Raw genomic sequence first — 15672 nt, 5'->3', positions numbered from 1 at the left:
GCAACCATCTTTGGAATTCAGATTATTTTTTTCAGTTTTGCAAACACAGGGGACTTTTCAATACACTGCTAGTAGGGTCCCTTTAGGAAAACTACCTGAACATAGAGGAGATGGCCTAGTGTGGCCTTTGTAAATTGTTTCACAAGTGCCTCTAAAACCTTTGAAATATGTTTTAATTTACAAAATAAGCCATTTAGTACTTTGCAGCTTAAAAAGTACTTCCACATACATTTGAGGCTCATAACAAGCCTGTCAGCTACCATTAGCCCTTTTCTCATCTTTGCGTATCAGCACCTTGACCAAGGTCAAACAGCTAGCAAGTCACAGAGCTGGAACCAAAACCTGAGTCTTTTCCCCACCTAATGGTGTGATACCTCACTGCATTCTCCAAGCTTCTCTCTCTCTCTCTCTCTCTCTCTCTCTCTCTCTCTCTCTCTCTCTCTCTCTCTCACACACACACACACACACCAGCTCCTCCCCATGTGCCCCTCCCTCCAGCCCCTAGCTACCACCCTCCTACTTTCTGTCTCTATAAATGTGACTATTCTAGGTACCTCATATAAGTGAAATAATATAGCATTTGTGTTGCTGTGTCTGATTCATTCCCTCTTAGCATAGTGTCCTCAAGTTCATCTATGTTGTAGCATGTGTCAGAATGTTCTTTTTTTTAAGGCTGAATAATATTCTGCTGTATGTATAGACCCTATTTTGTTTACTCATTCATCCATCAATGGACACTTGAGTTGCTTAAACCTTTTGGCTGCTGTAAATAATGCTGCTATGAAATGGATCTCTTCAAGATCTGCTTTTAATTCTTTGGGGTATTTACCCAGATGTGGAATTACTAGATCATATGGTAATTCTATTTTAAATTATTTGAGAAACCACATACCATTTTCCATAGCAGCTGTACCATTTTACATTCCTACCAACAGTGCAGATGGGTTCCAATTCTCCATATTCTTGCTATCATTATTATTTTTCTGTTTCTGTTTTGTTTTAATAGTGTCCATCCCATGATTGTGAGGTATTATTTCATTGTGGGTTAGATTTCCACTTTCCTAATGATTAGTGATACTGAGCATCCAAGCCACTCTCTGGGACAGACATTATTCCCAGCTCACCAAGTCCTAGACTGAGACTCAAAGAAGTGAGTAGGTGATGTGGAAATAGACACAGGATTTACCACTCTCTTTTTTTTACTCCAAATTTAATGTTGGGTCTGCTGCATAGACAGAACTAGGGTTCTCAGAAACATTCTCTGAGATTCATGAGTTCTTGGTGCAAATGCTTTAATTTCTGTTATAACCCAGACCTGGTACATACAAGCTTATTCAGATCTCTGATGTTGTTGCTTCTTAGAATGTGGCTCTCTAGCCAGCAGCATGAACATCATCTGGGAACAAGTTAGAAATGCTAACACTGAGTTAGAAACTCTGGTGTGGGATGCAATGATCTAGATTTTAGCAAGTTCTCCACATGGTTCTGATGCACACTCAAGTTTGAGAACTTGATCTGATCCATGGTTCTCACCTTGGATAGCTTTTGGAATTATCTGGGGAGCATGTAAAAGATTCTGATTGAATTAGTCTGAGATTTAGCCTGAATATTAAGATTCCTAAAATCTCTCCAAGCAACTTCAATGCACAGTGAATGTTGAGAAGCACAATGTAGATAATGGCTGTATGCCAAAGTGCCCCTCACGTTTTCAGACACCGTGAATGTGTTCCAATCATGAAGAAAATCAAGGGCAGACCCAGTGATGCCTCCCTTACCAGGTGAAGGCCAAATGGCCCCATAGCCATGCTGTGTGAACAGACATTTTTCAGAGGCTCTGGTATACAGAAGTGGTAGAGATTTGCCTCATCACATGTTGTACTGAAATGGGGACATGAAAATCTCCCACAGTATGGCCACACTGTAGCAGGCATCATCACATGCTAGTGTCAGATGTGAATTCAGGTATGACAAAGAAAGCATGATCTTTCACATTAAATTGATGTTGTTAATTCACTTTTGCTGGTTTTATAGCTTATTTATTCATCTGTAACATTCAAATACAATAATTTAAGTCAATATTGGGGCCAGTGGGAATCTGCTTTTGTTAGGGGTCCCAGGCTCTTCTAAATTTGGGGGATTATAACATTCTGCTTTCTGTAGAAACTGGCGTTGTGTGCTCAGACTTGGGTCCACCGAGACCCTCTTGCCTAGTGGGGATTTGAGGGTCCCCTGTAGGAGGGGGTTCCAGCAGGCCCAAGGCAAGACAGCCCTTCTTGGGGGTGCCTGCCTGACTCTGGCCTGTCTTCTACCCATTGGACTGAAGCAGAAGTTATCTTTGAAAGTTTCCAGGCAATAATTAACTGTAATTTCAGGGGAAGGGAATTTGGTTAGCTTCTTCGTGGTGCAAATTGGCCTCCCCTATCTGTGTTGGAGGGAGCTTTGTGTTCAACTGAGTTATCGGGCTCTTTCCTGGAAGCATTGTTTCCCATTTCAATATAACTGCTTCAAAATAATGTGAAGAGATCAATTGCCACTTGTCAGCTGTAATTTTCTGCCACTGAAAAAAAGTAATGTGGGGAAGAAAGCAAAATATGGGATAGCTTATTAGCCATGAGAGAGGAAGGGGTGAAGCTGCCTCTTCCTCACAGGAGTTATCTGGGAGTAGGTGGCTTGCTTGTCCCCAGATGATACCTTTTGTTCTTGTGGTTCTCCCTGCTTTGAACCTCTCTCTGCTTGTTCTCTCCCTAACCAACCTCTCCCAACCTTTCCAGAGCCAGCTCTAAGCCCAGGCCCAAGGGGTCATAGGAACCTCTCCTTCCTCTCAATTCATTGGTTGATCCAATGCATAATGCATTTACTCAACAAATATTGATTGAGTACCTAAGTGCATGTATGAAGGCTTTGGGCTACAAGAAACCAAAAACCTCACTTACAGAGATTTAAACACATTGCTGTTAATTTTCCTTATATAACAAAAAAGGTGCCCCTTAACAAGCTTAGGGTCAACCTCCCTAGAACAATATTGGCCTTTCCAGCATATTTGCCACTCCTGGTTTTCAGATGGTCACCCCAGCTTTCACACATCCAGTCAGCATTCGAAGCAGGAGCAGGGGAATGTAGAGGCATCTTCGTGAAGGTCCTTTTGATCCAGGAAGCCAGTCCTGCCCAGAAGCCCTGGTAGACTTTTTAAAAACTGCTTTATTGGTGCATCACTGACAGATAACAAACTGCACATATGTATAGTGTATAACTTGACCAGTTTTTAAAATTAAGATATAATTAACATATAACATTATATTGGTTTTTGATGTACAACATAATTTGATATGTGTATGTATTGCAAATGTGTATGATTACTAGATATGTGTATGATTACTAGAAGTTAACATCCATCACCATACAATAATTTTTTCTTGTGATGAGCACTTTTAGGATCTGTCTATGTCTTAGCAACTTTCAAATATCCAACACAGTGTTGTTAACTGTGATCACTTCTGATACATGTACACGTATCAAACCATCACCGCAATCAAGACTGTGAATGTATCATTTACCCCCACAAAATCTTTTCCAGAAGTCAACTGCTCACCCTGAAGATTTTAAAATTTTTCATTTGTTTCTTGGCCAAAACTCGATCCCATGACCACTCCTAACTGCAAGCGTGACTGACAAAGTCACTACTTTGATTTCCAGCAGACAAGGGAAAAAGAGAATTGAGCGTGAATGTGGGACTGCCCAACCAAACCATTGCTCTGGAACTGGGGAAAGCAGAGGGAGCAGAACAGCCCAGCCCCTCTGGCCATGCAGCTGTGCTCGGCACTTTCTCCATTATCAGTATTCGGATGCTATCAGCAAATGGGTAGCCTGCTCCACTACTCCCTCCCTGAATTTACACTTAAAAGAACAAACTCTCTCCCCTGTCCTAGCTGCCTTGAAGCTATGATGAAGGGAGGGAACTAAATCAATATTTATTGTGCACTTCTTGTGTGCTAGGTGCTGGATGCCTCCCATATACCCCAAACTTTCAAGGAGCTTGTGTATATGGTACATGTGTATGTGTATATAATAGGGCATTTTTTTCACATTTTTCCAATGTGGAAACTGGGACCCAGAGGAGTAAAGTGGGTTGCCTGAAATGGCACAACTTGTAAATCAGCAGGCCAGGATTCAAGGTCAACCTGAAACCATTGTCTATCTTCTTTCTTTCAAAAGAATTCTCTGTACCAGGCTTGAAATACTGTCTAAGATGTGGATTCATGCTCTGACTCCCACAGGCTCAGAGAGGTGAGATGACCTGCCCAAGGTCTTTCAGCTAGAGATCTGCAAGAACCAGAATCTTCATCTGCTGGTTTCCTGATCATTGTTGGTTCCACTATGTCCAAGCTAGGTCACTCTTGAGGGTATGATGGGGGAGAATGAAAGAGAAGTAGTAGAAAATGCTGGGGAACGAGGGCTCCAATATTTGGCATAACTTGTACAAATGAGCTAACTGCAGGACCTGGGTGCCCTTCAGCACTCTGACCCCCGCAAGGCCCCGCTCACTCTCCGACTCAAGGATCTGACCCACAGGGCCCCTCTCACTGTCTAACTCAGTTAGTGCTGAGAGGATTCCTAATACTGCTTCTGCAGGGGTGGCAGCGCAGAGGTTCAGAAGGTGAGTGAATTTCCTGAACTGGAATTCTGACTAGCTGTGTGACCTTGAGCAAGACATTAGACCTCTCTGTGCCTATTTTCTCCATTCATGAAACTGAGACAATTGTCCTGCTCTCTCCCAGGCCTGCCATCTTGTTGGAGGTAGTAATGTGTTCCTGATGTGTCACTCACAGTCAGTGAAGGTGAACCATTGCAGTGAATGTGGAGAGTAAGAACTCTGCAGTTGAGTTGAGGAGCAGTTTATCCATTGCTGGTCCTCACTGGGGGATAAGGCACCACTCATCTCCACATGAGGCCAGGTTCACACATCCAGGCACCTTCACATGACCCTCCCAGATTCTTTCCATCCTCCTACTGCAAAACTCTGTTTTCAGTACCTTCCCAGGGAGTCCCATACCCCCTAGGTCTTCAGTCACATCACAATCAGCAGGCATCCTGGTGCCCACTTGCTCTGGCCTGAGTCTGAGGACAGTGGCCTGGGCCCTGAGGCCTTGGGTCACTACAGTCCAAGGAATGACTGCATCTCTGAGCTTCAGGACAGGGGTTTGTGGCAGTGGGCATGCTTCTCCCTTCACTGGTGCCTTTTTCAGAGTCCAGAATTCTCGAAGAAGACAGGTAGTATAGGGAGGCAGTAGGAGGTGCCTAAAGAGGCAAAAAAATTGTCCATGATGGCAGCAGTCAAGATATCTCAGACAGGGAAAACCTCCCAGATTGGCAAATCCTGTACTCCCCACAAATGTACACAGAATGGTGGTTCCTTAGAACAAGACCAGGTGTTGAGAGAGAGAAAGAGAAAGACAATTCCAAGTCAAGATCAATATGAATAGGTTGCAGGCTTTCTTAAAACCTTAACTATGCTGACACACCAGTGAATTTTCAACACCATGGAACTGGGGCAGTGTAAGATGCTGCAACCCCATTAGGGGACCATCTCTGTGGACCAGACTTTGAGGGACACTGATCTCATCAACCTCGGGCCGGCTGATTGCTGAGCAAGACTAATCAAGCTAGGCTAGTTCTCTGCCTTCGTTTTCCCTTCTGGATAATGGGGGTGGTCTTCCTGGTGGTCAAATTGAGCCCAGGGGCCTGGAGCAGAGCCCTTAATGAGGGCTGCTTGGTGATGAAAGGCCCTGTTAAGCTTCAGCCACCATTATTGCATTATGGAATAAATGTGACCAGCCTAGGAGACGCGCACGAATAAATTTGAATAGCAAGACACAAATGCGGCCCTTAACTCTGACGAGCAAATAGAGTTTAATAAAGAGGTAAACTGAGACCGCTTTTATTTATTGCTGTGTAAATGTATTTAAAAAGGTACTGGCTTTCTGCAGCTGCAGAGGCCAGCTCCTCAGCCACCCGGTGCTTTAATGCCTGCCGCTGTTATTAGAGCTATAATGAATGAGCCACTGTGAGTGCACTCTTCAGAAGGACTGCAGAGGTACAAGATTAATGAGATGAGAGCATTGAAAGGTACAGACGGCCCCTGTTTCCCAGCCGAGTGCAATGTCTGCCGCAGCACCTCTGGCTTTGTTTGCTCCACAGTGGCTGAGAGGCTGTGGTGTGGACACGTCCCCAGGTCCAGGGCTGCAGACACATCCATCTCCCACCAGCTCTCATTCTTGGGCCCTGCACCTTGGCGCTGTTTGTCAGGGGATGGGGATGGGTCTCTTTCTCTGCTCTTTCTTCTCTGTCCTCCTTCCCAGGTCTGGACTTGGACCCAGACACCCCTCCTCTGTTTGGATTTTATCCCATTCCCCTTCTTCACATCACTGTGAGTATCCCTGTGGAACCTCCTTGGCATCCTGATACTAGTGCCACTTTATCAGGAGAGCTGCATCCAGATACCACTGCCACTTCAAAGACAGAAGTTTTTTTATAGGGCAGCTTCAAGGATAGATGGTGTGTGCTTTTAGTTGCCTGTTAACACCTGTGGGTCCACAGCACAAGGTGTCTGCCTAATACAGAGAAAGCAATTTAAGGCAATGACAAAAGTATCAATTGGTGAGGTGGACTTCCCTGAGTCAGGAGTTCACAAATTATTTATAGAAAGATTACTTGGAGGCTTGAACAAGTCTAAACTTTACTGAGGTCCTTCTGTGTACATTGAATACACCATTTCCTGACTTCTCTGGAGGCAGGTATTATACCCATTTCATATAGATGAACACAGAGGACAAAAGGGTAAAGAAATATGCCCAAGGTTACATAGTCAGAAAGTCCTGGATCAGGGAATGTGCTGGACCCCCAAAGGAAAACATATTCTTCAGCGGGAACAGATTCTCTGGTTGGACCTCAGATGTGGCAATGATCTCTGGCTGATAAGTAGGGCCTTCTCTCTGAGGTTCATGCTTCAGATATGGCCTAGATCAACTGTGGAGAGCTACATGCTAGCTAAGGAGCAGAGATCACTGCCCACCAGAGAGAGGGGTTGTAAATAGTGCTGATGGGGTGGGGGCATCCAGCAGAAAGAGCACAGGAAGGCAGAATCTGTGTGACTTTGACAAGATACTTCACCTCTCTGAGCCTCAGTTTCTTCATGTAAAATGGGCATAATAGTACCTATTTCACTGTATTTTTGTGAATAGAATATCAGATAATGCATGTAAAATACCTAAAGACACAATGAATTCTCAATGTATGTTCAATTTAAACAATGGGTCTGTAATCTGGGTCAAAATGCAGCAAGAACCCTCAACACAAGGTTGGAATACAGAGAAAGAAAAGTTCAGCTTCTTTTGCCAGCCTAAGATGGACCCAGAACAGGACATGCTGAAGATGGGCTGGGAAGTCTGGATCAGCACTGGTGGCAAGACAGGTCTTCATCATTTATTTTTTCAGTAGACAGTTGTGATCAATTAAGTAATTGCTCCTGTGTTGGGCACAGAAGATATAGCAGAGACCAAAACAGTCATAGTATGTGCTTTGGAAAGCTCACTGTCTACTAATGCACACAGTATCTTTTCTTCTACAGAGGACTGCAAAGGAAAGCAGAGGGAGGCAGAGAAGGGGACATGGAGGACTAGAGTTGAGGGGAGGGTGGCACTGTAAACAGGGTGGCTGGGCATGGCCTCACAGATGTGACATTCCAGGACTGACCTAGCAAGGTGGAGAGGGAGCCATGCGCATGTGTGGGTGGAGAACCTTTCAGGCAGCAAAAAGAGCTAGTCCAAAGGCTTGCTTCAGAGGTGTGCCCTGAGCACGTGAGCATGACCACCATGGCTGGGGCAGGGTGGACAAAGGGGGACAACAGGAGGCAACTCGGAGTAGCTGCAGGGAACCAGATCCTCTATACCTTACAGATACTCCTCCCCTCCCTGCATCAGGGATTTTGACTTCTATCTACTCACTATGATGGGAGTTGATGGAGGGTGCATGTAGAGCCTTCTCCAATTGATTGGGGATGGGGGTTGGCCAAGTTGTAAGACCAGGGCAAGTTTAGGGAACAATGACCACTGCTATCTGGCCCACCAAGAGGGCAGTAGTACAGAAATAGAAGACAAATTTAGAGAGGGTGGCTGGTCAAACAGAAGCCTCCTTAAAAGGCTAAATGGAGCTGAGAAATTCTGGCTAAATTATGTAGGCCGTAAGTTGTCTAAGGGGCTTCTGGCCATGGATGGTTTTGGTGTGGCCAGATGCTGAGAGAACATCTTAAGCTCAGCATAGACTCTTAAGAAAGACAAGAGGGCCTTGACTGCTGTAGGAGCAGTGCCAGTGGGGAGAGCATTGGGGTGGGGGTGACAGTGTACTGGTCTGGGCCTGGGATCCAGGAGAGAGTGGCAGAGGAGAGGAGGATCCAGGGATTCCAGAGGCAGAGTGGAGGCTGACCCAGCTGATGCCCAGGTCAGAGCCCACCCCCAGCCCTCCTGGTCCCACATTAGTGCTCATTAGCACATCCTCTAATGTACCAAGAAATCCAATTTCCTACAAAATAACCAGTCAAGTCCCAGGGGAGCCAGAATACCCATTCATCACAGCCCAGCTTTCCAGGGACCACGCTGCCATTGCCTGTGAATTTCCTTCTGTGGGATGCTGGTTCACCATGGGAAGAGTAGCTAATTGGCACCTCAGTAAGTTGGGGTATTTTTTCCACTGGATCTGCAGTTTCTGGGTAAACAGGCATCAGATCAGCAGTCTACATGAGCCAAAGGAAAGTTTGCAAATTCACCATGTGGCTCAAATTAAGTGAGCTGTGCAGTCACTAAAGTATGTGTACTAAAAAATAAACATTTAGAATGTCAGGGTTGTGGATATTCTTTTGTGGCTCTTTAGGGAAGACAAATGTCAATTTCTTTTATTTTCTTTTTAATTCCAAATAAAAATGTCACTGGCAATACTTCTGATTCCACTACACAGCGGTCAGCCCCAGAAAAACAGCTATGTGTGTGTTTGAGTATAGGCATATGAGGATATGTGTGAGCATATAATGGAATGGGAAGATGTACTATACACATGTATAGCTCTGGGTAAATTTATAAATATGTGTGCATGTCAAAGTGATTCTGTGGACATTTGAATGCATGTGTGTCTATTACTGTGCATGTGAGCATATGAGTGTAAGTGTGAATGTGTGCACATTTTGTGTGTGAATGTGTGTGTCTGAAAGTGAGGATGTGTAAGTGTGCATATGCCTATGTATTTGTATGTCTAAATGTATGTGTGTGTACAAAGAAGTGTGATGTGGAGGGGTGAGCGTGGGTGTGCACGCGTGTATGTTTTGTATATGTGATGTGTGAGTGTGTGTACATGCATGTGTATCATGTGTGGATGGGTAAATACATGTGCATTCTCCTGTGTGTGTGTGTTGTTCATGGATAGCATGAACCACCCCTGTTCCGTCTCCTAGCAGCCTGCCTGTCATTTCCCTCTTGCATTCTTCAGTGGCTGGCCCCAAGGCTGCAAGGAGAAAGCAATCAGGCCTCCCATTTGTATCCTGCCTGTCATCCATGGGGCTGGTGGGCAGGTGGGGGTGAGGGATGCCAGCCCTCTTCCTCAGTGCCGAGGCCCCCCTAAAACAGAGGACTTGCTGGCTGGGGGGCCAGCCCTAGGCTTCCAGCACACTCCCAATTACTGGCTACTCCTGAGCAGCTTATGGAAAAGGCATTGGTTGCCATGAGGAAGATATTCCACTGGAGCAATCCCATTCCCCACAAAAAGAACCTTCCGCATATTATCCACATTTTTCAATGTAATTATTCCCAGCCCACACACACAGCTTGGAGGATTAAAACATAAAATACAGTCTGTTCCCCACACATGAGACCAACACTACAACTGGCATCATAATAAATAAATGAAGTGGCCTCTCCTCTCCTGTCTCTCCCTCCTCCTCCCTTTCCTCCCTCCCCCTTCCTCCCTCCTTCTTCTCTTTCACTTTCCCTCCTCCCCTTCTCTTCCTCTTCTTGCACACCTATTCCTCTTCTTCTTCCCCCTTCAGCCCCCTCCCCCTCTGCCTGGTGCTGGTTGGGCTTGTTTTCTTCTGTTTCTAGATCCCATTCATTCCCTCCCACTCCCCAGCACAACCCCACGACAGGACAGCACCACAGAAAGTGTGTCCCCCCCCCCCCCACATGCTGCTGTCACCAGGGCTTTGTTCAACAAGCTACCCAAGGCTCTACTCACTGAGTCTGCTGCAGAGGTTTCATTGACTAAACACTGTTGTAAGGGCGGCGGGGGCGGGGGGTGCGAGGCAGGGCTGGAGGAGGAAGGAAGTAGGTTTTATAAGCAAATGGCTTCGTGGATCATTGAAGGGACATTAGGAAGCATCCTGGAGCACCTAAAACCAATGCTTTGGAGCAAATGGATGGAAAAGCATCAGCTGTGGAACTGCGGCTGTGAGGCTATGAACAGCTCGGGTTGCTAGGGAACGCCCCAGAATGGTTTGTGTTTGGGCTGCAGACCCTGCATCCACCTGGGATTTCCAGTTCTAGAGCCACTGCCAGCCAGCGATGCCAGTGTCAGTGAGGAGACGGGAACAGAAAGCTGTGCAGGGCCAGGAAATGAGGGCTGGTGGACGATGGCCCTCCCCAGATCAAGTATGTATTGGGGATAGGTTTGGTGAGCAGTCCATGCTGGTCATTTCCTTTCAACAAAAGTGCTAGTGCCCAGCTTGGCACATAAATCCTGGCCCATGGTGGTTTCAACATGCTAGTGACCATATTCCAGGTGGGAACCTGGATCTGGTTAGTTCTGAGTTCTGCACACCCTTGCCCTGCCCTACCTCCCTCTCTCTGACTTCCTCTCCACCAGCCCAACCCCCCTGATCATTCTCTTGTACATGTGTACTCTTTGGGGAGCAAGGGCCATGGCTTTCTTCTCTGAGCCTAGCATGGCACCTTTAATAATATTTAAGCACCAGTTAAATAATAAACAATGTGAAGGTGGTTCTTGTCTACACAGATTAATTAGGTGTTTGGGGTGAGAGACAAGGAGGCTACTTCTTGTTCATATTAAAATTTACTACAGATGGATTGTTCTAGGTTTTGGCTCAGGATGTGTTTTTTGTTCAGGTACTAATGAAATGCTTCCCCAGGGCTCCAAGCCAGTCTTAAGTAGCAGGAAGAGTTGCAAGAGTTTGGTTCTCTTCACATCTCTCCCACTTAAGATGATGTCAGACAAGGTCTTGACTCCAACTGAACATTAGTGTTCTTACCTGTAAAATGAGCTAATTGAGGATTAGATAAAATAATGTGTAGACAGTGCTGGTCACAGTGAATGTTCCTATTCCTCAAAGCCTGGGCCCAGTGCTACTTAGGAACCCTCTGAGCTCAGCTGAAAGTTCTGCGTCCTGCATTCTGTTCACTTACCTTCTGTCATGCCAGGTCCCACCCTCAAGCCCTGGAACCTGTCTGGACTTTCCATTCTGAACCTGGGCCATACCTGAACCTGCTGGTACAGCACTGGCTCTGAGCTAGACTTTCAAGGGCTTTGCAGCTATTTTCCCTGCCTTTCTTGCTGCCCAGTGACTGGCTTACAGGTCCACTCACCTAGAACTATGCCTTTGCAAGGCTGAAAATAGAGGCCTGGGCCACCCAAGGAATGTTTTCTTTTCCTGGTAGTGCAGACCCTGTGACCTGCAGAGGCATAGAGGCATGACCTGCAAAGTCACCCTGTGACTTTGCCTATGCACTTGTCTCTGGGGCAGTGGCACCAAGCTATGCCAGACCCAATTCCCCTCCATACTGCCCAGAAGAGAAGAAAGTAGGGTCACCTTGTCAGTGCCATCTTGCATTTTATACCATTCATCTGAAGGGAACTAATTATCAATTAAGTACCTACTATGCTCCTTGCTTGGGGCCTGGCACATAGAGCTGCCCCAAAATATCTGTTGAATGAAGGAGTAGATGCCTTTAGGCTACAGTTTCATTGAAGATACTTGGTAAACCCAAGAGATAGATTAACAACCTCACATTGCTGATGGGGAAGTTAAGGCTCAGGGAAGTGATATCCCTTAATCATGGTTATATAGATGCTCATGGGGCTTAAATTCAAGCTATAGTGACCCTTGGATGTCAATCACTCCCATCAGTGTTCTCTCAAATACTAGGCCATTTTTACTGGCACCAAGGTGACATAAGAGGCCAAGGGCATGTTGCTTGGAGCATCAACCAAACAGCCCAGCCTGAGGACTTAAATGGGACTGCAGGCACCAGAGCTTCAAAAGGCTTGTTTGATATAGTCACCAAGTTCAAGTAGGGTATGCAGGGCAGTAGTAGGTGCAGGAAGGATGAAGCAGGAAGAGAGAAGCAAGGAGGAAAGGTGCAGGCTGAAGTCAGTTCATCCAATTCTAAGGCTGCCAGTCAGTGATGGCATAGTTATTGAAGCTGTTCTGAGTCTACAAGGTTGTTTAATGAACTGGCCGCCTGGACAACAGCATAGGGTGCCAATCTATGAGGAGCCCTAAACAACCCTAGGAAAGCAATGGAACAGAAAATTGTGTTCACTAGAACTCACCCTGGGGCTAGCACCTGTGGAATGAAGAACACCACGATCACCTCTGGGCAGTGAGGGATGGCATGCAAGAACCCCAGGGCAGGCCGGAGTTTCCATGGTATCCTCACTGCCCAGCCTCCTTCCAAGGAGGGTGAGTGCAGCACTGGCTGCAGAACTTCTGCCTGCTACATGAAACATGCAAGTTTAGGCCAGAGTTGAATAGTTTGGAGCAGGAAAGGAGAAACTAAGGCAGGCTCCACCTGCCCCACTTTATATTCTTCTGCCCCCAACAGCTCTGCCTGGTTTCTAAATTCCTGTTAAGCAAACACATGAAAAATATTGGTGTGAAATTACATTACAGATTACCTAGGGTTCCCAGTTGACTCAGGGGTGTTAAGGGAAGCAGAGTTCAATAGGATCAGTCACCCTAGCCTTTCTATCTCTGCACTTTAACCCCTGCATATGGGAGAGAGACTTATAGTTACAATAAACTTCATGCAGGGCTGTGCTCAACACAAACATCTGTAATAACAACAGGCAAAGAAACTGAATAGTGAAACTCTAACCTGGACCTGGCTTCAGCTGTTGGTGAGACAGGTGACAACCCAGCCTCCCATCTCGGTGGTGTGCTGGTAAATGTTAAACAACCAGCTCTAACAGAAAAAAAAAGAAAGAAAAGTTGGATTTTTACCATTTGCCAATTTCTGTGTAGTAAACCTTCCACCATGGCTGATTTCAAGCTCCCTATTCAGCATCATTGAGTATAGAGTTGAGGAGAGATGCTCTTTCATAAACTGTGTGAGCTGGTATACCTGTGTGCACTGTTCTAACAGTCCACTGCAACATCCACTCACAGGCCTACACACTGTCTCCACTATCTGGAGGGAAACCAGACACAGAGAGACTGAGACAGAAAAATACACCATATAGGTTGTGCATCTGAAAGTGATTTGTTAAAATGGTGACAAAAACATTTCTGTGTGTGTTTTTTTTTAAGAGAGAACATCATAAACAGAGGAAAGAGAATGACAAAATGTTCGAATCTTTGATTTTGGCTCCAATTTTAAGCTTTAGTTACTTAAGAAGATGGGGACAAAGACAGTGGAGAAGCTGTGTGCATGTTTGTGTCTGTGGTACGTGTGTGCATGTGTGTGTATGTATGTGGGGAGCTGTGTTCAGGAGAATTTGGTATTTGACTTCTATATACAGAGTTTGTGCTTGCTGACCTGCAACACAGACTCCCCAGGGCTGAGAGGCACCTCAGAACAGCTCTGCTCAGCAGGCTCTCCATGGAGAAACCAGAACTTTATGTAACCTTTTTGCAAGAAAAGATTAATGCAGCTATTTCCAGATGGCCACATAAAGAGGCTTACACAGTCCATGGGAGGAGGTAAGCAGCCCGAGTAGCCTTTCTGAGGGTCAGAGGTTAGCTCCCTCACCTTGCCCACTTCCATACCTCTCCAAGTCCCTACTAGGGACTTTGCCTTGAGAAGAGAGTCCCTAGCAACCACTGCCACACTGGGGACCAGCTTAGAATTTCCTGGTGACCCTCAGCAAAGTCCCCTGATGCTTCCTCCATAGTTAAGGGGATGGCAGGGTCTTCAGGGCCTATCTCCAGTGCCACCCCTTCTATGTAGTTTGCCAGGATTTGACCTCCCCAACTTTTAGATATCTTAGCTGTAAGCTTCCCTTTCTCTTCTTCAAAGATGGAGCCTATATCTGAATCATCTCCATGTCCATCACACCAGCCAGTAAAAGATGAACAAAGTTGTTAGCAAGGAGATATCATATTTTTCAGACTATAAAACATATACCCCCAACAAATTTGGGAGGAATAATGGTTGTTAATGCTGCTGTTGAGTTCTGTTTACATTTTCATTGGTGAAATATTATGCTATTTATATTATTAAATATTTTACCACATTTTTTGCTTCAAAAACTTTTTTTCTATTTTCCTCCTCTAAAACCTAGGTGTGTCTTATGGTCTGAAAAATATGGTAACTAATTCAAACATCCCATTTGCAGATGGGAAAATTGAGGCTATGGGAAAATGTCTATTCCCTTCCTTATACCCTATTTTACACCCTACAGTTTTCTTCAAGGGTTTTAGCTTCTTCTCGTCTATCAGTGCTTGTCTATACTAGAATGCATTTCTGCTCCCTGTGTATCTGGCAGGCTCCTGTGCATCCATCAAGACCCAGCCCAACAGTTCCTTTCACTTTGAAGCCTTCACTGATTTACTCCTCTTTCCCACCCACTGTGAGCAGAGTAATTCCTTGCCCTCTTGACCCCCTGAGCTGCACAATGCTCACCTCTGCAGTTGATCATGTAGCATGACCTGCAATACCACCCCTATGTCTCTATTTCTGTCCACACTGAGGCATACTTCCTCTGGGAAGGACTGTGGTGGGAGCCTTGGGGTGGGAAGTGAGGGGAATAGAAAGCTAGAATTCTTAATTCTGGATTTATATGCTGCCTAGAGGGTGTGCCTCATTCCACCAGCCTCTCCAAACACATCCCCCTGCAAACATAAACACAAACACATACCCGGGAGGGCCTGAGCAGCAAGAGGACATTTGGTTTAACCTGGGACCTCCTAAGTAGGATCCTCCCAGATGGGACCTAGAATTGGGATCTTCCTGACTCTAGTCTTCAGAATCTCACCAATTTAATCATTTAAGAGAATAAAGGTTGAATACAGGTTTTAAATATTTTCATAATTTGGGCTTAATTGAAATTAATAATTATACTCATCAAAAGATAGTATGAAAAGAGTACAAAGGCAAGCCACAAAGCAGAATATATTTATAAGTGTATCTGACAAAAGACTTGTATCTAGAATATACAAAGAAATCGTCAAAATCAATGAAAAATGATTACTTACAGAAAAATGGGCAAGAGACCTGAATAAACGCTTCACAAAAGAGTACAGTTATACGCCACTTAACAAAAAGGATACGTTCTAAGGGATGTGTCATTAGGTGATTTCACTGTTGTAAAAACATCACAGAGTGAATTTACACAAACCTAGGTGATACAGCCTACTACACAGCTAGGCTACATGGTATACATAACCTTTTGCTCCTAGGC

Source organism: Phyllostomus hastatus, unplaced genomic scaffold (assembly GCF_019186645.2).
Source record: "Phyllostomus hastatus isolate PE091 unplaced genomic scaffold, TTU_PhHast_1.1 phas_contig_38, whole genome shotgun sequence".
In the NCBI taxonomy this organism is placed as follows: domain Eukaryota; kingdom Metazoa; phylum Chordata; class Mammalia; order Chiroptera; family Phyllostomidae; genus Phyllostomus; species Phyllostomus hastatus.
Note: the sequence above shows the minus strand (reverse complement) of the source record.